General features: G+C 38.2%; 1 protein-coding gene across 1 annotated transcript in view; it reads right to left on the bottom strand.

The window, feature by feature from the left end:
- The window catches only part of LOC311077480 (uncharacterized protein), a 58,609-nt gene that overhangs the window by 22,498 nt on the left and 25,947 nt on the right, over positions 1 to 10,164 (bottom strand). The window lies entirely within an intron of this gene.

The following is a 10,164-nucleotide window of genomic DNA, read 5'->3' on the forward strand; positions in this document are numbered from 1 at the left end:
CCCTACAGAGTTTGCCTGAGTCCGTTGAGAAATTATGTGAAGCACTACGCACCAGTTTGGGTTTGCAAGGAAACTTCATTCTACAGTTTGAAGATCCAGATTTTGGAAATGAACTCTGCAATTTGACAGATATCAAAGATCTTCCAACTGATCGAGCAACACTGAAAGTTTTGTTCACATTTTCTGATTCAGTTTCTCACCCGACATTAGATTCTGCAAGCTTGAGTTCAGCTAATGCTTCATCAGTGGATTGGCCTGATCCTTTTGTAATTCCTGACTTCTCCCATGATGTTGAACTTCAACTGAGAGCAGCAAATGATTCCTATGCCAGAGATGGAACAGTCATTGTTATCTCCAAGGGTGTTAAGAGTGAAATACTGGACAAACTAGCTGATATGATATCAAAATACACTCCATATCCTAGTAAAGATCAGTATGAAAGTGTAGCCAAAGCTCTTGTAGCAAAGCACCCTTGTCTCCAAGAGCCAGGTTCTGCCAAAGGATGGTACTGCTGGGTGTTCAGTTTAAAATTCAAGATGGGCAATTACCGTCAGAAGTTGATGGCAGCTGGATGCCCTGAAGTTGTTGTAAATAAAAGAAAGCCTGGACAGACAAGCTGCAAGGCAGTCAAGAAGTCAAAGAAGGGAGAAATCCACTATTTGCCAAATCTACCTGAAGGACAATCTGCAGTCACTTTAGAGGAGAATCGGAAGACCATGCTTTTAGAGGTCCAAAAGTGTGATCCAGACCTGCAGCTTCTTGATGAACTGATGAATGCAACATTCTCTCAGCGAAGAAAGGAAATCATTGGTGACGAGCCGCTCATCTCTGTAGTCAGGGACAGATGGCCTGCACTCTTCAATGAGAGACAGGTAACCAGTGCCAACTCAGACATTCACAGCAATATAAATTACAAGGAAATTATGTATTTCCTTAAATGGGTAGTGACATGGCTGATTTAAATGAATTTGAGGTTCACATATGCCTGTGAAATAATTTTCATCTGTATGTGCTGTCCCTAACTACTCTGTCGCTCTTTTCCCTCTCTCAATCTTTGCTGTCTTATGTGTCTGTTTCAGATAAGTGAATAGACTAGTCACCACCGATCTACTGCAGTCATTCTTAAATGGACTAGATGCCTTGGTGCCAAGTCTTTTAGAGCTGTACAAAGTAGCTGTATCTTCAAGCAGGAGGTTGAGCCTTAGCAGTGTTATGCAGTGCCTTGATAAGGAGGTATGAATAACAATGAACTAATTATTTTACATTTGATTACTTAATTCAATTTTGGTTTCTAAAAAATACTGATAGGCCTACCTGAAAATCACTGATTATTTCATTATTATTAAATTATTTGTTCTTTTTTAATTAATAACTGTTTACTTTTTTAATAATCTTTGAAATTGATATTTGACCCTAATCAATATTTACTAACATAGGGATTCTAATTTGTATAATGCCAGTCACTCTGTCTTGTTTACAATTGTTCGTAGGACACAAATCAGAACAGAAGAACAGCTGCCTTACGTGGTCTTCCACACTTCTTTACAGAGGATACTTCGGATATAATCAAGATGTGTGATGTAAGAAAATATATTTACACATTGTTAACGCACTTATGATACTGAATTCATTGCAGAGTAGTAGGGATGGAGAAAAAAATTATTCTCTTAACTGTCATGATTTTGTTTTTGTGATATATATTTTTTAAAAAATAAATAAATAATTAATTAGCTTCATTTTAGTCTTTGTTTATAATAAATAATTGACCATACAGTGGCTTTTAGCCTAATTTGTGCTTCTCCAGTGGCTTGTTTTGACTGTCATCCCAGCCTTTTAGAGCATATATTGAAATGAAGTAAAATCATGATATGGCTTAGTGCAATTGTCATTCTTTTATTGGACCATTTCTATAATTTTATAGACCAAATCTATTACATGCCTTTTGAATTAGGATTGATACTGTCCATTTGTTTAAAGGTTCATGGTGAAACCCTGGATGTCATTATGAAGGGAATGCGTGTTGGACTACTGATTGGACACGAAGGTGTCCTGAATGATGCATTTCCTCTTGATGTCTCCAACGTGGCTGTGGTGGTAGAAGAGACAATTGTTCTCCATAATCTCAGAGACATACCCACTGGCTTTGCTCTGTTAATGGGCACAATCTACTGCCTTAACCTTGAATATCCCCGCAGTATGAGGTACTCCTTCGAATTCCTGCAGAAAGTAATCATGAAGATTAAAACTGACCACTGTTCTGCCAAGATACATGGACTTCGAAACAAACTGCTGAGATATCATTTATAGACTGGTCTCAAACCATACATCGGAGGGAACATGTTACATTTGCAGTCTTTGTCTTCAGTTACTTGACACTGTTCAAATTTAATATTACCGACCATTTCAAGTAAAACCCAAGTACTGCTGAAAAATCTCAGAATTATAAATGTTTAGATGTGTTTTTAATGCAAGGTTGTTAATTTTGAGAATTTCTGAAGCTTTTGCTGATGGGACACTTAATGTTACTTTGCATTCTGTTCTTTAATTTAGCTGATTATAAGTGTTTAACTGCTGGTGTTGTCATTTACAATTGCAAAGACTCTTTGTTATAAGAAAGTATGTGAAAGATGAAATTGTTGTGGAATTTTGTAACATAATGAAACCGTTTAATAATAATTCCTTACTTAGAACCTGTTTTCCTGACATAAATTGTATCATAAAACCAATGTTAAATTTATGCAACATTGAACTATTTACAATAAAAATATTTGAGCAGATGATTTGTTGATTATGAGTTTTCAATAATGTAACCTAGTAAGTTGTCTTAACTTGGAGAATCAAGTTGAAACAACGAATGTTCATAATGTAACCTAGTAAGTTGTCTTAACTTGGAGAATCAAGTTGAAACAACGAATGTTCATAATGTAACCTAGTAAGTTGTCTTAACTTGGAGAATCAAGTTGAAACAACATTTGACAAAGTTGTTTAAACTCAGAGAATCAAGTTGAAACAACGAATGTTCATTAGCTAGTTAACTTGTAAAACACAACATTTTGAGTTGAAACAGAATATATTTAAGTTGAGTTAACTCATGTTTTTAAGGCAGCAGGTGAACTTTCGTTTCTAAGTTTAACAGACTTGAAATGTTTTACAGTGTACTTGCTTCACATGTCTAAAAAAATTGAAATATATTTACAGAAAGCTGGTTCTAAACAAAACCATCCAAAACAAAAAAACTATGTAGCCTAATAAATGTGCATTTCTCTGGTGCGTTCACTAGCCTACTGCGAAGATCGCAAGTCAATAGCCTATGTCAACTTCATCTTTGCCAGAAGTTAAATTTACGTAACGTATTAAACGGCAAATTAACAATATGCACTAATATTTCATGAAAACAACGTTACAGTCAGGCGAAATATGAAAGACAACATTTTGTTTAGTAGATTTGGGTACAGTTTTTACTGTAGAATATACTGCCACGTCAAATAAGCTTTTGTTTAGCAATTTCTATATATAAAATAGCCTACTATTTTTGTCAAAAATAAAGTCATCAACTAAGATGTTAGCTGTTCCAATGTTGGCTATATTCAAAGTAATGAATACATACAGATAAAATGTAGGCCTATAATCTTTTTTTTTTTACAAAGAAAGAGTACACTTGAAATATTGTTGAAATTGTAATTATTGTTGTTGTAACCTTTTTAATAAAATAGCAAAACATATTTACAAGATAGATGTAAGCAAAATCTTAAATGGTCAATATAAGTCTTCTTCTAAATATATATTTTGTCCTTGCATTGTGGCTCAGTCAGTGTCACACCTGAATGCATGGCTCATTATTATGCAGAGTGGGTGGGACATTGTATTTCTCAGGTGTAAACCACTCCTCGTTCACGCCCCCCTCGCATACTGGCTTTCCAAGCAAAACCTGTTTTACATCAATTTAAATCAATGTATGGTTTTATGTGAACGATAAAGCAAGACTATTTTCACATAATTTTGAAGAAAAAACTATAGGCGACCACATCCATTAGTCAAAAGTCTTATTGCCACATATTTAGTATGTGTTTTGTGGCCTTATTTCTGCAACTTTCATTTTTATTTTTTCCAATAACCACGCATAAACATTATTCTCTTAAAAATTCAAACATATACATGCATGTTGATCAGATATTTTGGTAGCCCTGTTTGTGCTATATAGAGTGAATTTACACCTTTGCCATTAACATGTTTATAAATAACTGAAAAAAGCACAAATGTCAGAGCATGTCAGAACACCTCCAGGGCCCAGAAAACAGCTCAGACTCCAGAGGGTTAAACAGCACCGGACTAATAACACTTCCCTGTGGAGTTCCATTCATCAGAGAATGTCTAGTAGACGGGCTCTGGCAGTATGCACCATATGCACTGGCGAGCATGACGTATTTCCGGTAGTGATGGGAAGTCCGGTTCTTTTCCGCGAACCGGTTCTTTCGGACAGTTCGTTTCAATGAACCGGTTCTTTTTTCTTTTCTTTTTTTTTTTAGAACATATAAATAACATTACAGAAAAAAAAAAACAGGCATGAGTAACATAAACTGCAAAGATGATTAAATAAAAAAGAAATAAAACATTAAATAAAAAGAGACATTCACAAGACGCCAGATACAGATTTATAATATCTTACAATAGACATAGCTTTTGATTTTTTTACAATTTTAAGAGACTTCATTAACAGAGTGAGTTAGAGAAAACCTTGTATAAAAGAGGAGATTTTGACAATCTACATTTATGAATGAAAATTTTGCCATTCAGGATGATAACATTTACAAAATTGAGAATATTTTTATCATCATTCTCAAAGTAGCAAATAATTTCTTTCACATTCAGTGTTATCGTTAGATTAATTTTAACTGAAAAAGTAAAAAAACAATCTTTCCAAAATGACTTTACACTCTGGCAATCAACAAACAGATGATTTAAAGACTCCTCACAGTTGTTACAAAAGGAACATTCTTTCCCAATATCCATAAAATTAGAAAGCCACATATTAGTTGGATATATTGTGTATAAGATCTTCAGGTGAATTTCTCTTACTTTGTTAGAAATACAAAATTTGTAAGGGAGCAGCCATGCTTTTCTCCAATTAACATCTCTTAAAATGGAATTCCAGTAAAATTTCCCTCTTGGAGTCAATGAGCCGGTTCAAAAAACCGGTTCACCAGTTCTTTTACGTCATCAAGTATAATGACGTCAATTCTATCATCCCCTTAGATAAATATACATTCAAATAAAGGCATGTGTAATCATAACTTCAGTTAAATAATAGTAGCCTACTCATCGTCATAATCATCTTGGATAAGTTTCTTACATTTACATTTTGAAAATGAACCCTGTAGTAGCCTAGGCCTAAGGCGATACGCAAACGCGGATGTTTTACATGTCTTAAAGATCTAAATCTAATAAACTGGTCTTCATCATTTTTATATTATTTGTAATTAAATAAACGTACATTTCGCTGAATTCGGCCCCTCATTCAAGTCCTTGGTTCACCCGTGCTCGCCCAGATAGCAAAATTTGTCTGGCCCACCTCTGGGCCTCATCCTTGCTTCAATTCTGGCCCAGTTCTGGCTGGGTCCCCGGCCCAAAACTGGCCCAACACACTGAAAACGGACTCAAACTACTTCCTCTGGCCCAGATGTGGCCCACATCCTGTAAAGTGACTCTTATTTATTGATATGGCCCAGACACTGTAAGCCAGATCTGTCTGAGAGACGGCTTGGTCCCCGGGCCAGATGTGGCCCAGAAACTGCTAAATGTAATTAATTTTATCAGGGAAACACAAAATCAATAATTGAAAAAGATTGGGCTTTCATTCAAAATGAACAAATAACATACATGAACATTTTGTTAACAACATGGTAATATAAACATTTAATATAAAACAAACATTTATAACAATTAACAAGTGCACTTAAATATGCAAGTTAACATTGTTTTTTGTAAAAACAAATTAAAACAATTTACAAGAATACACACACACTCACGCACACACTCACTCACACACGCACTCACACACGCACTCACACACACACACGCTCTGCACTCTCTCACTCACACACACTCACTCACGCACACATGCACTCACTTACGCACTCACACACTCACTCACACACACTCACTCACACACACACACGCACTGCACTCTCTCACTCACACAAGCACGCACTCACGCATGCACACGCACTCACTCACACACACACACACATACAGTAAACGCACTCTCTCACTCACACAAGCACTCACTCACGCACACATGCACTCACTTACGCACACACACATACGCACTCTCTCACTCACACAAGCACTCACTCACTCACACAAGCACTCACTCACGCACACACACATACGCACTCTCACTCACACAAGCACTCTCTCACTCACACAAGCACTCACTCACGCACACACACATACGCACTCTCACTCACACAAGCACTCTCTCACTCACACAAGCACACACAAGCACTCACTCACGCACGCACACACATACTGTACACACACTCCCCTCCAATTCATGTTCTTCGCCAGGGAGTTGGCAATCACCCTCTTCATTATGCGCCAGGTGCAGTCACGTGTATCCGCCCCACCAATAAGCCCCAACCAGTTTACCTGAAACCAATTTTTTTTAAAAACAATATAAAAATGATTACTGTAATAAATATGTATTGCTTCGTCACCTGTGTCAGCGCTCCTGTCTACGGTCTGTTTATCACCTCTACCAAAATTAGTTTATAGTTGTTTCCTCGTGTTCATGTTGTTTCAAAAGTGGTGTTGCAAGTAAAAAAAAAAAAACACTTTTAGTATCTATGTAATTATTTACAGTTGTTTTTTTGTTTTTGTTTTTTACAGCCACTAGGACCAATTATTCAATACTAATATCAGTTTTTCAAACCTCTTCACACAGTGAGCACAAAAAACTGTTTATGTGGGCGAAACTGTGGATCATTTATCATTGCTTTGGCACAATTTCAATGACTAGCCTACATCTTTAAAATTATATGAATTAGTTAGTTTCTCATTACATGACCAAAACTCTAACTACAGGGCCATTTGCACCGGTGTGCATACCCTTATTAAAACTATTAAGTTTTATTTAGTAAAGAAATTTTATACAACAAGTCACTGTGTAACGCTACCTGTTTTTTTTAGGTCGTTGTTGAGTGACAACCTTTGCTATTGTTATGGATGAATGAGTTGATTTGGCAGGGTATCTGCAGAGTTTTTAAAATGTAAGACTTTTAAATACCTCTTTACTTGAGTTCAGCAGTCCAGCGGAGTGGAGTCAGTTGAGTCGAGCGGTGGTGGGGCAGCCAGTCTTGTGTTCCAGACGCGGTAGGAGACCGGAAGCCGGGCAAAGGGCAAGTCTAACGGGCTGAGGCATAACTGAAGGGTTGGGGAGGAGAATCGACACCGATGAGAGATAAGTAATGTCTTTAACTGATTGTGACATAATTGATGTCTCTTGGAACTGGATCAAACTTTATGTTATTTAAAATTGTCTTTTGGGAGGAGTTTATAGTTTATTGGATACCCCATGCTTCACTGCTGTTACCAATGAGACTCCATCGGCGAGTGGTGGACGGGACCCCATGCCAACGCCCTATTCTGTGAGTGGAGAGACTTTGCAGTGCTGTACATTGATATATTCACGTGTGATTATTTGTGTGGGTTGCAGTGAAACACAAGTGTGGGAGTGCATCGCTAAAGCATTGGTGGTTACAGTTAGTAATCAGAACTAGTTAAGCTGTGGAACACTTTTTTCTCTCTCCGTCTGAGCCCTGTGAAGAAACAGTTAAGCTGTGGAACACTTTTTTCTCTATATACGTACCCTTCTCTCTGTCTGAGTCCTGTGAAGAGCCCGCTAAAGCTGTGAAGTATACGTACCCTTCTCTCTGTCTGAGTCCTGTGAAGAGCCCGCTAAAGCTGTGAAGTATACGTACCCTTCTCTCTGTCTGAGTCCTGTGAAGAGTCTGCAAAAGCTTGAAGAGCCTGTTAAGGCTGTGAAGTAAACGTACCCACCTCTTCGTCTGAGCCCAGTGAAGAGTCTGCAAAAGTCTGCAGAGCCCGCTAAAGCGGTGAAGTATACTCACCTCCATTCTCTGTCTGAGTCCAGTGAATAACACGCTAAAGCTGCGAAGTATATTTCTTTCTCCATTCGAATCCTGTTGAGGCGAACATCGAAGCTACTACAGTAATTGTTTTAAAGAGATGTTTTAATTAAATAAAGAGACTTTTGTACTTCCCTTTGGTTGTCCTGTCTGCTGTGTCCTGCGGTGTAGCTCCTCACGGTGGTGTGTAAGTCAGGGGTGACGGCCGGTCATTAAGAGCCCACCCCAACCTGTGACAGTTTCTTCTGTGTAGATAAAAATTCACCTACGCTTTGCATCAGCTGGGTATGCAGGGTAAATGACGGCTGTTAGCCTACCATGGTCGTCCTCGATCGCCCAGTAGCCTAATTTGTTTTTAAATAATAATTGAAGATATAAATCAATATAATTAGTTCTAAATTAAAGGGGTTGAAATGCTATTTCATCCATACGGACTTTTTTACACTGTTAAAGAGTTGGATTCCCATGCTAAACATGGACAAAGTTTCAAAAATTAAATTGTACGTTTGAAGGAGTATTTCTGTGGCAAAAATTGTCCTTCCGGTTTGTCACAAGTTTCGGAAAGTTTTTTTCGAGTATGGGTCTGACAGACGTCAGCTGGGGCGTAATTTCCTTATATGGGTTCTAAGGGCACTTCTCCCGGAAAGGCGCGGGCGCGCGTGCACTCGTAGACCAGAGAGAGAAGAGAGCCAAAGCAGTACCTCATCAAAGCGCTGTGCTCGGCTTTTGGGAAGTCAATGTCACCAAAGAAGTGGGTTTTTGGTTGCCAGGGCAAGACAACCCTGCACAGATTCCCAAAGAACCCAGCGTTAAGGGACCAGTGGATGGAGTTTGTTTTTCCAGAGCATCAACGGAGTTGTGCAAGACTGTTTGTTCCCTGCATTTCGACAATGATTGTTTTATAAACAAAGCCCAGATCGACGGATTTGCAGATCGTCTAATGCTGAAAGGGATAGTTCACTTTGAAATTAATTTTTGATATGTTTTAGCTTACCTCAAGGGCATCCAAGATGTAGGTGTCTTTGTTTCCGCAGTAGTTTCAATTTTGATATTTTTAGGTCAAACCATTCTTGTCTGTCAGTCATATAATGCAGGTCGATGGTCACTGTCTCAAAGAGCATGCACAAAGTCCAAATAAAAACAATTCCCCATCGTCCAAATGAAACAATTCCCCATCATAAGTACACATTGATGGCCTAAGACAGTGGTTCCCAAACCTGTCCTGCCGGCACCCCAACACTGCACATTTTCTTTGTCTCCCTAATCAAACACACCTGATTCAACTCATCAGCTCATTATCACATGGGTTAATGAGCTGATGAGTTGAATCAGGTGTGTTTGATTAGGGAGACAAAGAAAATGTGCAGTGTTGGGGTGCCGGCAGGACAGGTTTGGAAACCACTGGCCTAAGACACGAAACGAGCGGTTTGTGTGAGAAAACGAACAGTATTTATATTGTTGTTATCTCTTGAAAACAGCACACGTCCAAATGATCTGACGGCGCGGGCGGGTATAGATATATACACTAGACGTCACCTTGGCTACTGAAGTTCATTGGAACGAAACCGTAGCCAAGCGACATCTAGTGTATATATCTATACCTGCCCGCAGGCGGGTATAGATGTATACACTAGATGTCGCCTTCGCTACTGCAGTTCATTGGGACGAAACCGTAGCCAAGGCGGCATCTATGTATATCTATACCCGCCCGCGCCGTCAGATCATTTGGACATGTGCTGTTTTGACCACAGGCCATAAATATAAGAATAAAAACAAAAACTGATGTTCAGCACATGTTGACAGTTGGTGCCACAATTTGTTGTAGGCACAATATGGATTTGAGGTACTGTATATATTGGCTATATACAGTATTATATTATGCTATATTAAAACATACCATTCTAATGAGTTCTAGAAGTTTTAAAATCCTTTAGTGTGAGAGTCAAATCAACATTGTGTCCTGCTGTCTGATTTAATTAAGATTTAATTTTGTGCTTACATTTTTTTACAATTCCCA

This window comes from Abramis brama (assembly GCF_963993115.1).
Source record: "Abramis brama genome assembly, chromosome: 2".
Classification (NCBI taxonomy): Eukaryota; Metazoa; Chordata; class Actinopteri; order Cypriniformes; family Leuciscidae; genus Abramis; species Abramis brama.